The 18,966-nt window shown below is 45.5% G+C and overlaps 1 protein-coding gene and 1 pseudogene across 6 annotated transcripts in view; one reads left to right on the forward strand and one right to left on the reverse strand.

Annotated features, from left to right (window-relative positions):
- PALLD (palladin, cytoskeletal associated protein) overlaps positions 1-18,966 on the forward strand; it is a 272,833-nt gene that overhangs the window by 84,458 nt on the left and 169,409 nt on the right. The window lies entirely within an intron of this gene.
- Positions 14,862-17,289, reverse strand: LOC117312542 (large ribosomal subunit protein eL31-like; annotated as a pseudogene).

Below are 18,966 nucleotides of genomic sequence, written 5' to 3' on the forward strand. Positions count from 1 at the left end.
ACTTTCCCCTCAGAAGCAACAGTGAGGGAGAAAAGATACGAGAAGGAAAATTGAGGTTCCACGTCAAATAACAATATTATCAGTAAAATACCTGCCAAAAGCGGGAACGGAGTTGTGGTTAGTGGGAGATGAAGAGAGGAAAAGGCTGAAGACAGCAATGAGAAAGGATAAGGAATTCCAGGACCGGTGCTGTGTGTTTTGTAGAAATCGTGAGAACCCGTTTGAAGTTAGAGACTGATCCACGTTGGATTCAGTGACTGTGGTCTCAGGACTTGGTTTCAGCCATCATCAGCCCTCTGAAGGTGGTAGGCGCAATGCATCCCCACACGCCAGCACCACCAGCTGTGTCCTTGTGGGGTCAGAAGGGGAAGCAGGTTAAGGCGGATCAGGGCTTAAAGGGAAAAGAGATCGAACTCAAGAAAATGGAAGTTCACCAAGAATGAAAATGACTCAGAGGGTGAGATGGGAAAACAGGAAAAGGGAACAGAAGTCGTGACCACAGAGAAGACTCTGAGCGTTCAAACCCTTAAGAAAGAAGGAACTTCCATGCGGTAGAGGAATTCCAGTGGTGTCTGTTTGAGTGGCCAGTGGTAGTAGAGGTCAAGGTCACAGGAGTGGAGGAAGTGGTCAGGGAGCGATGAAGTGGACACTTTAGAAGGGGCATTTATGTGGACGATGGCCAAAGGGGGTGGCAGGAAACCACTTGCTACGAAGTAGTAAAGCCATCAGCAAAGTAAGGACGTGGCCAAGGTCGTTGGTGACAGGCAGGGGAGAGGGAGTGCGACGCAGGAGCACAGAGACGGAAGGAGAGGCAGCTGCCCAGGGGTGATGGCGGAGCTGTGCTGGGAGTGCACTGGGGATCCGGGACCGTGCAGGACTCTCCTTGCTCAGAGGAGACCACGACGAGGTTAGTAACGTCCTCAAGGAAATCCAGCTTCCAGTCAACGCAGAAGCGTTTCCGATGACACCGAGGACGTGGGATGTTGGGTAGAAACAAAGAATCCCACAGATAATCCCATAGAAGAGGGGTCTGGGGGCAAGAGGAGAAGGAAGGCCGCGAGGAGAGTCGAGGGCCGGGTTTGCATCAGAGGCGGCGGGTGGGAGGGCAAGGACGGCACAGCGCCCTTGGGATCACCTGCTGGTGTTTCACAAAGAGCAACCCAGGGCCTGTGTAGTTAGAAGTGGAAGGAGCCCTTTCTGGTATGGTTCGTACTTCTTGGTTCGTCCCTGCTCACTTCGTTTCCACTGTAGCACTGTAGTAACTGTAGTTACTAACCTCTTCTATCCAAGGAGGACCTTGAGCTGGGTTTTTACTGAACAAGCCTCTTTCCCGGATTTTGATATTTGAAAACAGTCGTTTGAGAACAGTTGAGCTAAGGCTCATGAGTCTGTAATCCATATATATTGGGTTTTGGTTTGTGTCTGCAGCTTTCACTACGAGAGAATTTATTTGTCTGCCGCACGCTGAAGTACATAGCTTGCCCTTTTTTTTTCTTTTTACCATTGATTTCTTTTCCTCTGTGAATGTGTAAGTCTTTCATTCAAATGAAGCCATCACCTAATGGTGAAAACATTAGTCCCAGGGAGCTTTATCTGAGTTGGTTCCTCTTACATGTGTAAAAGCAGGCTGTTCCTTTTCTCAACAAACTTAAGAATGACTGTTTCCTTACTCGACTAAAGTTATGATTACACAAACCTTGTGGAGAGCACTGGAATCAGTGTTGGTTTTTGAAAACCTTTTCCATATGTGGCGGGGAACTAGATATTCTTTCATTTGGTTTTAAGGATAAGGTACATATTCAACGAATTGGATAACATAGATTTCCATGAAACATGTTGGCTGGATAATCACGCGTAAATTGAGACACAGATTTGCTCCATGACTCAAAAGGAATTAGATGTTCTTTCATTTGGTTTTGAGAATAAGGTACATATTAAACAAATTGGATAAAATATGTAGATTTTCATGAAGCACATTGGCTGGATAATCACGCATAAATTCACACACAAATTTGCTCCATTATTCAAAAGGAAACTATAAATTAATTGCAATCAGAACCTCCAGCTTTGCTGTACGAAGTTCATGTCTTCTGACCCCTGGATGCAGAGGTTCCCACCGGGAAAGTATGGGCACCTCCTTCTGTCAAGGCTGTTAGGAGGATACACAGCGATTGTCAGGGTTTTTCCTGAAGTTCCGGGGAAATGCCTTAGTAAATAAGAACCTTTAGCTGGGGTCGCTGTCTCCGTTCGCACTGTTTGCTAGAGCTCACTTCTCTGCCCCAGCTCAACTCAGAAACCCTGGGGCGTGCTTGCTCTGTGCCTGGCTCTGTTTCACAGTGTCCCGCGGATCTGGATTTTTATGTCCATGGAGTGGCGGGTGTATCCTCTGTAGGCGGCCTTTGAGGGGCTCCAGCTGTGAGCCTCCTGATACAAAGCTAGTAAAACCGTGGAATCACTGACATACTATCCAAATATTTTTACTTCACTATGCACGTCAGGGACCACAAGGAGCGTAGGTCCAGCTCTCTGGTCTTCTTTTTTTCTCAGACGAGTTTATACATCGGTCAAATATGGGTAATTATATGGCTCGGCTATCATTTCAAACTTTCTGCTTTCCTAGCAATTGCCATTAAATGGGAAGGTTTTGAAAGGTTTCTGGAAAGACCACAAATATTTTCTTGTCCTTGTTTCTTTCTTTGTTGGAAAATAGTTCCTGTGCCGTCTGGTCTCAGGGATGTATCATTATATGTAGTACTGTTTGTAGGGAAGAAAAAAAAAGCTATGAAATACGGCCTGAGTACAGTGCATTGCAAAGTAAGAATGTCTTCTGTAGTTTCTAAGATGGAGTTTGTAGCTTGGACTCGCAAGTCGTTTTGGTCACGGGGGTGAAGCCTCGCTCTGGGTGATCGTGTTTCCTGTCTGGTATCCGCCTCTCCTTCGCAGCAGTTGTTTTCTTCAAAGGGCGTCCTCTAAATCAGATGTGAAATGTTCACATTTATTTTTATTCTGTCACAAAGCATTCTCACAGAGGAGAGGGTTTCACGATGGGACCTTCTAGGATAACAGCAGGAGTTTCACTTCATGTGTGTTCTAATTATTCTATCTTAAAATAGCAGAATTATGTTTGGTCTTGTCATTACTCTAACAGTCTGATACTGAACAGCTGCCTTAGTGGGGAGAAAGATAATAAAGAATTTTTAATTTTGACCAAGAAATGGCAGAGGGAGGTTTCTAAAAGCAGTCAGATGTCCCCTGAGTGTCCATTACTTGAGAATTTGATGTCTGCTGAGGACCTCTGCCCCCGTGTTCACCGTGGTATCACCTGCAGGGAAATGCACATGTCGTTATTTTGCACATAACAAAGGGCCAAAGGCTGCTTTTATACAACAAAGTTCTGTTTTGCACTCTTGGTGCCAGTAGGAAGCAATCTCAGTAAACTGGAATTCCAACAACAATTGGAATGGAATGAGGAAGGTTCATCTCTTCAGTGCTGTCTCTGTTCTGGGTCCTTTCAGTCAGGACAAGGGAAGCCACCATGGAAACAGATTCTAGAGCCTGGGGCCCACCTGGCTGGTCCTACCTTTGCTCTGAATCTCAGGCTGCACCTCCTCTGCTGTCTTCTCATACCTGACCATCTTGCAGGGATGGATGCAGGCAGGCGATGATGCAGACTTACTCCTGGACCCAGCTCAGGCCCCAAACATATAGACCTGGATTGGAGTGGAATGAAGGGGCTACGCGGGGTCCAGGCAGACAGGAGGCATCAAAGATAGCTCCCAATTGGGAGTGTTTGGGGAGGCGGTCCTGCAAGGCCAGGTCTGTGTCGGGGGTTTGGGTGGGGGGCTGGCCTGAGTTGGATAGCTGATTTCTTAAGAGTTTGACCTCTGAAAAGTGACTAGAAGTTGCCCTGACACGGTGAGTATCTGTAAACGGATAAATTAAAGTTTTGAATTCCTCTCTTCCTCCCAAGTCCTTATCAGTCTGCAGTGTACCCTCCACGGAGTCTAGAACAAAGTAATTTAGGGTGATAAGAGAAAATAACCAAGTCCCTCTAGCTGACTGCATCCCACTTGGTTATGAGCGATCTGTCATTTTTTCTGGATTTATTTCCAGATCTGTGAGTCATTTTCCCCCTGGTGTCAAATTTCCTCCACGATCTATTTTCACATGAAATTTATAAACATCAACTTTTTGGGTCTTTTTTATTGACATATAACACCATATTGATTTAAGGTGTGCAGCGTGTTTCTGATACATGTGTATATTGTGAAATGGTCACCACACTATGTCTGTTTAATACCCATCACCTCACAGAGGTACAAGCTTTTTTCCTTGTGATGAGAACATGAAAAACCTATTCTCTTAGCAGCTTTGAAATATACAACACAGTGTTGCTATCTGTAGTCACCATGCGGTGCATTACATCCCAGGACTTAAGTTATCTTATAACTGGAAGTTTGTACCTTTTGAGGCCCTCCACCCATGTCACTTACCACACCATCCCCTCTCTGTGTATGAGTTCAGTTTTTTGTTTTGGGGCTTTTCTTTTTTTTTTTTTTTTTTTTAAGATTCCACATAAAAATGAGATCGTACAGTATTTGTCTTTCTCGGTCTGTCATGTAGCATAATGCGGTCAAGGTCCATCCATGTTGTCGAAAATAGCAGGGTTGCCTTCTTTTTATGGCTGAATAGTATTCCTGTGTGTGTGTGGAAGGTGTGGGAGGAGGGAGAGGGAGAGAGAGGGAACATGTTTATTTCTGTGTCCGTTCATCTGTCAGTGGACACTTAGGTTGCGTCCATGTCTTGGCTACTATAAATAATGCTGCAACAAACATGGGGGTGGAGATATCTCTTCAAAATAGTGATTTCATTTCCTGAAGATAAGTACCCAGCAGTGTAATCACTGGACCATATGGCAGTTCTGCTTTTGAGTTTTGAGGACCCTCCATATTGTTTTCCATTGAGGCTGTGCTGGTTTACATTCCCGCCAACAGTGCACGAGGGCTCCCTTTTCTACACATCCTCGCCGACGCTTGTTATTTGTTATTTTGATGATGACCATCCTGACAGGTGTGAGGCGATACCTCATTGTGGTTTTGATTTGCACTTGTCTGATAATTAGCGACGTTGAGCATCTTTTCATGTGCCTGTCGTCCCTCTGTATGTCGTCCTTGGAAAAATGTCTCTTCGGGTCCTCTGTGCCCATTTTTAATCGGGTTGTTTGCTTTTTCACTGTTGAGTCGTGTGAGCTCTTTGTATATTTTGGGTATTAACCCTTTATTGGTCATATCATCTGCAAACATTTTCTCTGATTTGGTGGGTTGCCTTTTCGTTTTGTTGATGGTTTCTTGTGGTGTGAGCATGTCTTGTGCTAGGAAGCAGTCTGCTCATTTATGGTTCGTGTTGACATTAGCGTGAACTCAGAACACTGTCTAAAGGTGCAACAGGATTATCGAGGAATTTACAGGAATGAAAAACCACTCTACACAGTCATACAGAAGAGTCTCCACCGTGCACCGGACAGTCCACGCCTGACAAAGGCAGGTGACGGGGTGGATATTTATTCCGATAAGAGCAGTTAGTGTCATCCTGCATGTAGACTTAGTACACGTGTTGGGCGTTTTTCCTCCAGAAAGTCTTAATTGCAGCTACTTATGTAACCTGGGCATGTTGCATTGATGGGACATTTCAAAATAAAGAATTGCTTAAGTCACAAAGAAACTATTTCAGAGATTTTGTGCAAGTATAAGTGACCCAATATGAATTATCAATGCATTTGGAAGATAACCCTCTGGCTCACTCACTCTGTTTTCCTGTCTCGGTCGTGGGTTTGTTTTTATGATGAACTGTCTGTATCCTTGTCGGGTCTCATTGGGACCATCAGGGCAGCTAGTCAGCATCTTCTTAAGCATTTCTTTTCTTTTTTTCCTTAAGTCTAGTTGATTTACAATGTTGTGTTCCTTTCTGCTGTACAGCAAAGTGATTCAGTTATACACATATATATTCCTTTTTCGTATTCTTTTCATTATGATTTATCACAGGATATTGAATATAGTTCCCTGTGCTCTACAGTAGGACCTTGTTGTTTATCCATCCTATATAATAGTTTGCATCTGCTAATCCCACACTCCCAATCCTTCCCTCCCCCTCTCCTTGGCAACCACAAGTCTGATCTCTATGTCTGTGAATCTGTTTCTGTTTTGTAAATAAGTTCATGTGTGTCCTATTTTAGATTCCACATATAAGTGGTATCATGTGGTGTTTGTCTTTCTCTGTCTGACTTCACTCAGTATGATACTCTCTAGGTCCATCCACATAGCTGCAAATGGCATTATTCATTCTTTTTTATGGCTAATATTCCATTGTATATATAGGTACCACATCTTCTTTATCCATTCCTCTGTCGATGGACACTTAGGTTGCTTCCATGTCCTGGCTGTTGTGAATAGTGCTGCAGTGAACATAGGGGTGCATTAAACCTTGTGTTTCTCATGTCATTGTCCTGACGTGAGCATGTCTGAAATGTAGGAGAGTCCCCGCATCCTCTCCTCCGTTCTTGACCAGCTGCTCTGTCGCTCAGGACACAACTGTTCCCCTCAACCCCCCTTCACTGTCATTCTGGAAGTGTCTTCACCTCATTCCTTTCCTGGTTCCCTGGCTCCTAAATGCCATGTGTCTCACTTTTTTTGTTTTCCTCTCTCATTTGCCAGAAGCAAACCCTCCAGTAGCTTTCACAGAAAGTGTGAAGGACCAATGGTCTCTAAGCCCTACTTGTCTGAAAAATGTTTTTTATTTTATCCTCACACTGAAATGACAGTTTGGCTTCGTTTGGAATGATAGAGTTTTCCTAAGAATTTTGAGGAAATTGCTTCAGATTCTTCTAGTTTCTAGTGCTAACGTAGAGGAGTCCAATGCCAACCTGCTTTCTGGCCCTTTGTGTGTGTGTGACCTATGATTTTTTTCATTCTGGAGGTATGTCGAATCTTCATCCCTGGTGCTCTGAAATTTGCTTGGTGATATGCAGTATTTTTCAGACATTGTACAGGATATTTAGCTAGGATAGTTGCCCTTTCCGTTGGAAAACTCGTGAGTGTACAGTATGGAAATTTTCTCATTATTTTTTTTATTTCCTTTCCACTCTCTCTGTCCTTTCTGAAACTTGTATTATCATGATATTTCCAACTCCTACATTAGAACTGAGGTTCTGATTTTCTTTTCTTGCCTGTTTTCATTGTACTTTCTGTAGATCTCTTCACCTTTGTCTTCCATGCTTCCTGCTGAATTTGTCATTTCTGCTGTCATACTTTCATTTCCCAAGGCTTCCTTCTCGTTCTCTAAATTTCCTGTGGCATCCTGTCAGTTCACCCTGTCATGTGTGCTGTAATGACCTTTATCTCTTTGCAGCTCTTAATCACTGGAGGTTTTTGGGGGGTGACTGTCATTGTTGTTACTTAGTCCCCCACCCCCATTTTCTGCATTTTCTCTATTCCCTCAAGTTCCTTTTTTTTTTTTAATCTACTTGGGCTAAATTTCATGTCTGAGGTTTTCTTTAACGTCTCATACTGATTGGCACCCACACGTTGACTGGAAACTCTGTTGTTGCTGGGGGTTTGCCAGCTGGTAGGCATCACCTAGGACTTGGCAAGGACCCAAAATGTCAGCCTCTGCAGGTCTTTCCTCGTAGGTTGATGAGTTTCTCTAGAAAGAAAAACATTCCGTTTCCTTCCCTGGCTGAGGGTGGACGGGGCAGGGACGTGCTTGGCAGACGGCATTTGGGAGCTGCACGGAGACAGGGCTGGCTTCCATCACTCGGAGGACGTGCCCATTTAATTCCCACACTCGTCTTCAGCCTCTTCTCTCGCCCCTTCTCTCTGCTGGGCCAGGCGTCGCTGGGTCTGACTCTGGCTGGCTCTCTGTCCCCACAGTAGAAGCCTCCTGACCCTTAAAGACGAGGAGGAGGCATGGCCAAGGGGCTCCAGGGGCAGGTGGAGCTGGCCTGTCCTCCTGTACTCAGAGCCATCCCGCCCCACCCTCACAGCGGTCCAGTGGCCAGGCCTTCAGCTGCTCACGTGAGCTTCCTTCTTGTGTGCTTCGCCTCCTGTGGGCACCTGGTCTCCACTGTCTTCTCACATAAGTCAGTGACGGCTCCCTGCCCTTTATATTTCAGTGAAATCACAGTTGTTCTCTCTCCCTCTCTGTCTTTCTCTCTCTCAGATCTAAGGAAGGAACAAAAATAAAATGCAGCCATTCAATCCACCACTTGTTAGTAAAAGACAGTTTACAACTTTGGACCTTGTTTTTAAAGGGAGACTCTTTCTAGCCTCAGAAAGCAGTGTAGACAGAGACAGAATCTCCACCTCTGCCTAACGAGGTGACGTTGAGCAAGCCTCTCACTGACCCAAGTCTCGGTTCGTCTTGAGTAAAGGGAGGGATGAGTGCCTGCTTCACAGGACTGTGCTCACAGGCGATGATGTGCTGGCACAGAGCAGCGCCACGGGGCGGGTACCCAACTGATGTTACCTGTCGTTGTTCTGATTATTATTATTAAGAGAATGTGGTCAGTGACTCTTTTGTTCCTTGACCACACATATAGAAAGCTTCTGAAATAAGCAACTTTCAAAACTTGCCAAAAAAAAAAAAAAAAGGGGACTTTTTCCTAGGTTATGTTCCTTTTTTCTTCCTCCACCTTAAAAATGTAGTGAGAAAAAAAATTGATGGAAAATCACTGACAGATTGGGAGCTTTTGTTTTCATTCACGTCACCCCAGAGTTCCTGAAAAGTACACGCATGAACTTCAGCACCCTGAATATCAGAAATGGGGCGAGTGCTGATGGAAGGCTACAAAGTGTTGGTAGACAGCTGCTGCTTTTGTGCAAGCTTAAGATCTGTAGTTGTGCAGGAAACACTGCTCACAGACCCACAGAAGACCTGTCACACGCTGCTGGCTAAGGGCTGACGTTTCCTACTTGCTTGTCGTGCTCTCATGAAATGCTGGAGCCCTCAAAGCGTTTTGTTTTGCTAACCAACTGATACATCATTAGGGAGATGTTTCTAAATTCACCAAGGCCTGTCCACTTCTCCTCCTGTGACAAAGACCTCTGCAAAGTACAGTCGACCCAGAACTCCCATCCTTGTCTGTGGCCTGGGAGAATCCCTCTTCCACCAAGTAGTAAATAACTTGAAAAACAAATGTAGAGATGATTTGAAGAAGGCTTGAGTCATTGTATGCAGAGGAAATGGAGTCTGTATCGTTGGGGGTTAGTCCAGAGCCGCCTGAGTTGACGTGGAAAGGCAGTCACTTATCCACTCCTGTTCAGAAGTTCCGGGTCTGTTGGAAATGTTATCTAAGGCCAGAGAACATAGCCAAAAACTTCAGAAAAGCAGAGGGCGTTTACTAATGGTTCCAAGAGCAAACGTGAGCTCAAAGCGGAATTCTTCCCTTTTCTTCCCTTTCGTCAAGCTGAGGTTATCTCAGGGCAGATCAAGGTGTTACACCGAAGTAGAATGTGGTTCATCAGAAACATTGAAATATGTATGATGTGTTTGTTTTATATAATCTGATAGTGTATTCTTCACCCCATATTGTTTTCTCCACTTAAACTACTTCACACAGAACAAGTGCTAACTAGAACATGATCACGAAACTAGGGGCTCCATTTTCAGGGTGGAATAGCTTGGAAAACTTATGGAAGTGTTTCTCACTCTTACAAAGAGAACGTTGATATTGTGCACATGAATCAGATAAACTAGAAATCTATGGTCAAAAGAATTTTTCAGACCTCATGTAAATATGGATTCTTGGTATTCTTAATTCAGCTCTTAAATACAAAGTATTTTCATTCCTATTCCTGAAACTCTATAAATGTACATGATTCTTTTATGTTTTCCTTTTAAGTGGATAAGTGCCGAAAGTTAGGTAGCTTTTATTAACTGTTTGCCTAATGCATTTTTTTCTTTTGTTAACAGCTTTATTGAGACATAATTCACATACTGTATATACACTTTCCTCATTTAAAATATACAATTCGGTGGCTTTTAGTGTAGTCACAGGTAGGTCCAACCATCGCCATAGTCACTCTCGCGAACATTTTCATCATCCAAGAGGAACCCTGTGCCTTTCAGAGAGTACCTTCCTTCCAGACTCCCGTTTCCCATCCCAAGGCAGCCACTGATTTGCCTGCGGTCTCTCTAGATTTGCCTGTTCTGAATGCTTCATGTAAATGGGATCATACAATGTGTAACCTTTGGTGTCTGGCTTCTTTCCCTCAGCCTGGTGTCTGCAAGGTTCACCCATGTGGCCGCATGGACTTCATTATTCAGTGTTCCGTTCCTTCTTATGGCTGAATAGTTCCTTGTATGAATATACTGCATTTTGTTTATCCATCCATCTGTTGATGGACACTTGTGCATCTTCTTTGGAGAAATGTCCTTCCAAGTCCTCTGCCCATCTCTTAATTGGGGTGTTGGACTGTAAGTGTCCGTTCTGTAAGCGGAGCAGTGGGCCTTTATCAGATGTGTGATTGCAAACGTCTTTCTCATCTTTCGGCTTGTCTCTTCACTCTCTTGATAGCATCCTTTGATACACAGAAGTTTTCAGTTTTGACGCAGTCCAGTTTATCTGTTTTTTTCTTCTGTTGCTCGTGCTTTTGGTGTCATATCTAAGAAACCATTGCCAGATCCAAAATTATGAGGATCTACTACCATGTTTCTAAGGGTTCTATAATTTTAGCTCTTATATTTAGGTCTTTGACCGACTGTGCTTTATTTTGTGTATGTGGTGTGAGGTGAGGGTCAAACTTTACTCTTGTATGCGTGAATATTTCGCTGTACCAGCGCCGTTTGCTGAAGAGCATATTCTTTCTTCATTGAATGATCTTGGCAGCCTTCTCAAAAGTCAATTGACCACACACATATGGGTTTATTTTCTGGAGTCTCAGCTCTGTTCCTTTGATATGTTCATCCTCATGCCAGTACCATACTGTTTTTTTAAGTTGAAGTGTAGCTGATTTACAGTATTATGTAAGTTTCACTACAACATAGTGATTCACAATTTTAAAAGATGATACTCCATTTATAGTTATAAAATTTTGGCTGTATTTCCTGTGCTGTACAGTATACCCCTGTGGCTTGTTTTATTTTACACATAGTAGTTTGTACCTTTTAATCCCCTGCCTCTTCCCTCCCATTTCCTTTCCCCAAGATAAACGCTGGTTTGTTCTCTTTGTCTGTGAGTCAGCTTCTTTTCTGTTATATTCACTAGTTTTATTTTTTAGATTCCACATATAAGCGGTATCATATATTTGTCTTTTTCTGTCTGACTTACTTCACTTAGTATGATAATCTCTGGGTCCATCCAGGTTGCCGCAAGTGGCATTATCTCATTCTTTTTTATGGCTGAGTAGTATTCTATTGTATATATGTATCACATCTTTATCCATTCATCTGTTGATGGACATTTAGGTTGCTTCCATGTCTTGGCTATTGTGAATAGTGCTACTATGAACACTGGGGTGCGTTATTCTTTTCAAATTAGAATTTTTGTCTTTTCCAGATATATATATACCCAGGAGTGGAATTGCTGGATCTTATGGTGACTCTATTTTTAGTTTTATGAGAAAGCTACATACTGTTTTCTGTAGTGGCTGCATCAATTTACATTCCTGCCAGTAGTGTATGAGGGTTCCCTTTTCTCCGCATTCTTGCCAACATTTATTTGTATTCTTTTTGATAATAGCCATTCTGACAGGTGTGAGGTAATATCTCATTGTGGTTTTGATTTGCATTTGCCTGATGATTAGCGATGTTGAGCATCTTTTCACGTGCCTGTTGGCCATCTGTATGTCTTCTTTGGAAAAATGTCTAGTCAGGTCTTCTGCCCATTTGTTAATTGGGATTTTTTTTTCTTTTTGATGTTGAGTTTTATGAGCTGTTTATATATTTTGTACATTAACCCCTTATCAGTCATATCATTTCCAAATATTTTCTCCCATTCAGTAGGCTGTCTTTTCATTTTCTTTTTGTTGGTGTTGTTTAATAAATTTATTTATTTTTGGCTGTGTTGGGTCTTCATTGCAGTGAGTGGGGGCTACTCTTTGTTGCAGTGTGTGGGCTTCTCACTGCGGTGGCTTCTCTTGTTGTGGAGCACGGGCTCTAGGTGCACAGGCTTCAGTAGTTGTGGCACGTGGGCTCAGTAGTTGTGGCTCGCGGGCTCCAGAGTGCAGGCTCAGTAGTTGTGGTGCGTGGGCTTAGTTGCTCCGTGGCATGTGGGATCTTCCCAGACCAGGGCTCGAACCCATGTCCCTTGCTTTGGCAGGTGGATTCTTAACCACTGTGCCCCCAGAGAAGTCCTCTTTTCATTTTCTTGATGCTTCCCTTTGCTGTACAAAAGCTTTTAAGTTTAATTAGGTCCCATTTCTTTATTTTTGCTTTAATTTCCTTTGCCTTAGGAAACATATCCAAAAAAAGCATTGCTATGATGTATGTCAAAGTGTGTCTGCCTGTGTTTTTTTCTAGGAGTTTTATGGTTTCTGGTCTTAGAGTTAGGTCTTTAATCCATTTTGAGTTTATTTTTATGTTTGGTGTTAGGGAGTGTTCTAATTTCATTCTTTTACATGTAGCTGTCCAGTTTTCCCAGCACCACTTATTGAAGAAATTGTCTTTTCTCCATTGTATATCCTTGCCTCCTTTGTCATAGATCAATTGACCATAGGTGCGTGGGTTTATATCAGGGCTCTCTGCCCTGTTCCGCTGATCTATGTGTCTGTTCTTGTGCCAACTAATTCATTTTTTAAGTTGTTGAGACGTGTTGAAAAATATGACCAGCGTGATGAGTACAGCTTAGTCATAATTTTAATGATCAAATATTAGTGTGCTCTCGTCATTAGCAACAAATGAGAAGTGAAATGTTTTTACCAGTCATATCACTGTCGTTGGCAAAATCTCAAATCCTGATTACCTGAGGTATCAATTTTACCCTTGAAAAATCATGAGCTCTGGGAACTTTTTGGAAATTGTACCTAGGATTTAAATTCACATCTTCATTAGGAAGCCCAACTAACTACAGCAGCTCATTTATTTCTAAAAACGGTATTTAGTATTTTAAAGTTCAACGTTAAACAGTGGTATAAGTCCTGGGGTTTGGTTTCCTTTCGAGCTGAGAACGTTACCTGTGTCCTGCGGGTGGAGGGAACCACGTGGGCCTCTGCTACACAAAGCTCGTCAGTAGCTCGACAGCCCACATGGGGTGTTTAGGCCACAGTCTAGGTATGTCCTGCCTTGTTTCCATGGTAAAAGGTTTGGGGTGGGATGAGGTGGGGGATGGTGCAGCCTGAGATTGTGCGGAGTTGCCAGTCTCCTTTTTTTCTCGTTGGAACGTATTTCTGGTCTGAGCCTCGTTCCGCTCTGGGCAACCACTTTCTTATATTATTTCATGTCTGTGTTCAGCTTTCATCAGCCTTTGTCACAGATAAGCTACTGCAGCGGTTTTTAAAAAGCAACCTCGAGGAACACAATATTCTTTAAAAGGGAACTTTCCGGAAAACTCTCGCTAGTCCTCTAAGTCCCAAAATTAGAAAGAAGCGGAAAGAAGGAGAGAAGGCAGCTCGTGATGCTGGAAATGTTCTGAAACATCTGCCTCTCGATGGCGTCCTCTTCCTGGAGGCCAGGGTCAACGTCCTGAATGTCAGAGATGGAGCCTGTTAGCCTTTGAGGGGCTCAGGCAGTATAACTTCTAGGGCTGTTTGTCCCTAAAGATGTCCTGCTCTGTGCAGTCAGCATGCCACTGAGCTCAGAAGACAGGTCAAGACAGCCTCGTCCTTCCCAGTTGCCAGACCAGACTCGGCTCCAGGCCCCTTCCCAGGGCGTCGGGAGGCCTCACCGCCCTCACATCCTCACTCCCACCTCCTCTCCAGGCCTGGGCGCCCCTCCATCCAGTCCATCTACTGGGTAGATGATTTATCTCTCTCGCAGACAGGGCTGTGCCTTTCTGGGGTGGGGGGAAACCACTCACAGGCTAAAGCTCCTTTCCCTAAGTGTTAATATTTTTCCATCCCTCCCTTCCCTTGGGTGCTGGAGTTTGGGTGCATCTAGTAGGTTGCCTTGCTGTTTACACAGGCCACAGTCCTGCGGCGAGGAACCCCGTTTCCTTTGAGGCTGGAGCCGTAGGTTTTAGCTCTGGGTCTGTGTCCCCGATGGGGGCTGGAAGTGTCTCTTCTGGAAAAGTGTGGGTTCACTGCATCATTTTTGTCTGACTTTCTCTTTCCCTGTTCCTGTTCCTCCCATGTTTGCAAATTATTATTATTGCCACCGTGTGAAAAGTGGAGTGACCCCTACGGATAGCTGGGCATTTGACCAACTTGCACAGACTGACACAAACCTTACCCCGGGGAGATGCAGACGAAGGCCCAGGAGCCGCCCAGTGGTGCCATGTGGGGAGCTCCAGTGGTCCTCTGCCTCCAAGCATGGGTTAGTGGGGCTCAGCTCACTGCCTCAGGTTTGCTTTCATTTCTCCTTTCTCGAAGAATGGCATCAGGGGCTTCCCTGGTGGCCCAGTGGATAAGACTCCATGCTCCCAATGCAGGGGATCCAGGTTTGATCCCTGGTCGGGGAACTGGATCCCACATGCCACAGCTAAGTCTGCATGCCACAACTAAAGATCCCACATGCTACAACTGAGAGCCCACATGCCACAACTAAGACCCGGCACAGCCTAAATAAATAAATAAATAAATATTCAAATGGCATCATTTTGTGAGTTTAAAATGTTTGCCTTAATAATTAATATGCCTTAGTTTTGCCGTATACACATACTGAGGCGCACACACACACACACACACACACGACATCCATGTGCTAGCGGCCGGGCCTGTTTCAGGAGCTCAGGGATGTGAGTGTGTGTCTGGAGTTCCCATGGTTGTGAGGCAGCTTCAGCCCCAAATACCCTGTCCTCACACCAGTGTCCAGAGCAGGAGGGATGGGGCAGAGGCCATATGTCTTGTGAGACTCTGTTTATTTTTATTCTGGAGAAATTCCTTTCCAGCAGACGTTCCCCTAAGTGTCATTGACCACAACTGTGTCTCGGGTCCATTTTTCTTTCCCAGAAAGGGTGGGAAAGTGAGGACCGGCGGCGGGGCGTAGAGTCACCCCAACTCCTGAGACGACGCACAGCTCCGAGGGCCCGGTGTTAAGGGACTCTCCATCTGTTATCTGAGAAAACGGAATTCGACATGGGTGCAGTCGGACGGCTGCTACGGAGCTCACACAAGTGGATCCCTGTCTGCCCCAGCAGGTTTAAAAACGTTCCCAGAGAGGCCCTCAAGTTCTTGCCTCCAATTACTAGTGACCCCAGGGTCCAAAAATCTGCTGCCAGTCGTGGTGAAGAGACGGAGAAAAGCAGACAGTTAGAGGCAGCTGCAGAGGGCCAGGGGGATGTTAGTGACGTGAGCTGTGACCTGTTCAAAGCCTTGTCTGATGGATGAAGAGGGTTTGCACGGGGGGTTCTCCTGAAACCTCGTTCTTTCCCACGCAGCCTCCGGAGCCCTTTGGAGCCCAAGGAGGCATGCAGGTGGATGTCCGTGTTTGCTCTGTTTGCTGCCTGAGGTTCCGTGCAAAGTAAGAGGCCAGTCTGTCTCCTTCTCCTTCAAACACCCGGCTCTGATCTGCCCTCCGAGATGAGCAGGGCAGACACGGGTTGTGCTCAGCGTTAGTCCTCAAGGTTGTGGAATGAACAAGATGCTCACACGACTCAGAGGACTCTGAGCTGGGTTGATGTCAGACATATTTGGAGGCTGCTGTTCTGTTGTGGTGGTGGTTCTGTAACTTTATTGGACCCTCAGCAGTTCGTTCTCATCCACATGAACTGTCTGTAGACTTTTGAGAGTGGTGACAGGTCCATAGGTGACCACCGTACAGAGCTGGTTTGGTGAACCTTCACCCTCGTTACGTTTTCTGGACAACTGCACTTGGACGCAACACGGGACACTGCTTATTCCTTTGGCGCAGCAGCTGTGCTGAGCCTGGGGTCGATGCGTACATCTGGCGGAGTTCCAGTTCCCTTCATGGCAGATTTCCAGATTTCTCTGGGTGCCCGAGGGGGGGGCTTCTTGAAACCCACTCATGGAGGCGCTTGTGAATGTTGATGGTGTATTCTCCGGTCGCCGCTGCGGTGACGGCGGCCCGGCCCTGCTTCTCCTCACTGCCCTTCTTTGCGGGAGCCATCCTGCTGGGCCGGGGTTGGAAAGGAAGCTGCTTTTTCTTTTCTTTTTTTTTTTTTTAAAGTAAAACTGTATATGAGTATTGATATTTTTGAGTACCAGATGAAGAAGACATCTGTAGGGTGAGAAACCAAAGAAAACACACTTGGCGACGTTCAGGCCAGTGAGGAGGAAGTCGGCTCTGCTGGTCACGAGGAGTTTGGAAAAGATGTCTCTCTACGTACAGCGTGTTCACTGTCACACAAATGGCAGATGGCAAGGTTTTATTCTAGGAGAAACTCCTTTACCCATAAGGTGCTCGGTGGTAAAATTGAAAGCTCGCTGTTCTGTTTTCCCCCGACCTCTCCTCTGCACTCCCTGGTGAGGTTGGTGAGGTTCTGGTTCTTTCCACGAAGGTGGGCAGCCTCACAAATCCCTCCATGTCTGCCTCGACTCACTAAGAGCCTCTTGGGGGCGACTCTTTGCTCCCCGAGTCCCCAGCAGCCCCGAGAGTCCTGAAACCCAGCAGGACCAAGAGGCCGAAAGAAGGAATCGCTCAGCCCTTCCTCCTGCAAAGGAACAATCCGGCCGTTGGGAGGTTAATGTCTTGCTTCAAAGACCAAGACGGACACGACTCTTGGGGCCGCAGGGCTGGGGTTCAGGCCAGCGTGGCCACGGGCTGTCTGTGTCCCTGGCCACGAGCCTGCTCCCCAGGGCAGCATCTGTGAACTCCAGGCATGGAAGGCATCTGACCTCTTGCTCTCATTTCTAACCCACATTACCTTTGTCCTAGTTCTCAACTTCCAAGGCCATTTCATTCTGTATTTTTCATTGGTTTGTGGCCGGAAACCGATTGGAGAAAGGGGAGCTTAAAACAGGTTGGGAAAAAAAAAAAAACTGGTTGGGAGTCAGGATTTGGAATCAGTGATGCTGCAGGAGTTGTTTTCTGTAACTAAGAGCTCACTCTCAGAAGACACACACTTAGGATAACGACGTGACTGTGCGGTGGGAGGCGGCACCTCGGCATGGCAGGGAGCACCCAGGGGAGGCCAGAATGTGAGGCATCACAGACAGCCCTCAGCCAGCGGTAATCTTAGCTTTGTTTCTCTAATCCGCACCCGCCTCCCACCCCAACAGCCCCAGGCCATTCCCGCCGCCCCACCCGACGCAGGCCTGGATGTCCCAGTTCATCCAGACGGCTCCTCCTGTCTCCTGCCTCTCCCCTCGTTAATCCTTGTAAACGCCCCGTGTTCACACCGACCCCAGCTGACAGCAAGTCAGTCACTCGCGTTTCCATTGTTCTACTTCTTTGCTTTCATATATAATACCGAGACTATCATGTGTTGCAGATGGCAAAATGAATAAGTAAAATACTTATTGGACAGTTTCAGTTATAAAGCTTTCTTAGAAAATGAAAAGAAGGCCTTCGAGCCTAATGTCCAGGCAGGGAAAATGGCCCGTTTTGATGACAGCTAACCCAGGAGCCGCGGGCTGCCCTCTGCACACGTGAGCAGCATTGGCGGGGGCCTCCGTCGCCCAGGACGCATGTCCCCGTCCCCCGTGGGGAGTTTGTCTTGGGGCTGCGTCCCCACTGCTGTAACGGGAACCCCTCTCTGGTTCTCCTGCAGCATTTACCTGTGTCCTCTCTTCCCTGATTAGCAGACATCATTGTTTGGCCGTGGAAAACAGCTCCTGACTTGTAGTTGCACAGGGATCTTGTATACACAGCAGGCGGCCGCAGTATACCTTGCTTCTTCGTTGTTAATTACCGTGTCAGGAAGATTTGAGAAAATGGTCCAGGCCGTTCTCAATGGATGGTTGAGCTCCCCGTATATCAAGCATTTGTGGGTGTTGTAAGCCGCTCAAGGACGCACGTCCACAATCATCAGAGGGTCTCAGACACTGGGAAACATCCTAAAAGATTTTTGAAAAGACAAATTATAGAAGAAGAAAAATGGTGACGAGGCCCTGTGCTCCCTGTCTGGTCCCTCCTACACATCTGCGTTTTCCTTCTGTGAATGCGCTTTTGAAGAGAGGAAACCTGCTTGGTCCCTCAGTTCTAATTCGAAATTTTGATTGTTTCAGGAAGATTTGGCCATTTTGAATGGTGGATGTAATATGGGGAAAAGACAGTACAAGTCTAATTGTTGATGTGTCTGCTTGTTCATTATGACTTTCATCTCCGGAAAATGTCATCATGCTCTGTTTTTTTCCTGAGCTGAAACTGACAGATACTAAGTTTCTTAGTCAACGTTTAGCAGGTGTGTTCAGGATAATTGAGCACAAGATGACTGGAAAGGACTGTAAAAAAAGCTAGAGTTGGAGGAGCTGGGATGGAAAGTTCTTTTGAAAGACAGAAAACGTTAATTTAAAAGAGTTCAGGAGTTGAAGCCGAAAGAGCTGGCCAGGTTGTGTAGAAAAAGACTCTGCAAGACTCCCCCGGCCACACTTGCCTTTGAATGGCTTTCCTACCGCCAGCGACATGAAAATGATGCAAATCCTGCCCTCCCAACCACTCATGAACTTCAGGGCAGACGGTGATAGCAACTACAAATGAGTTTAAGAAAACAGGCAGGATGTCATTAAAATCTTCTAAGTGTTCTGTGACATCTGTTTTCCATTTTGCTCTGCTGTTTAATTAGCTTCGGTCTTGCACAACTGCAGAAATCTTATTTGCTGGAAATAGTCTCTTGGAAGAAGTGACCTTTATTTAACAGAGAAGAATGTTAAGTGTCATATGGGCTTGATTAACTTCATCCCACGTTGTAACTTTCCC

This window comes from Tursiops truncatus, chromosome 6 (assembly GCF_011762595.2).
Source record: "Tursiops truncatus isolate mTurTru1 chromosome 6, mTurTru1.mat.Y, whole genome shotgun sequence".
NCBI lineage: Eukaryota > Metazoa > Chordata > Mammalia > Artiodactyla > Delphinidae > Tursiops > Tursiops truncatus.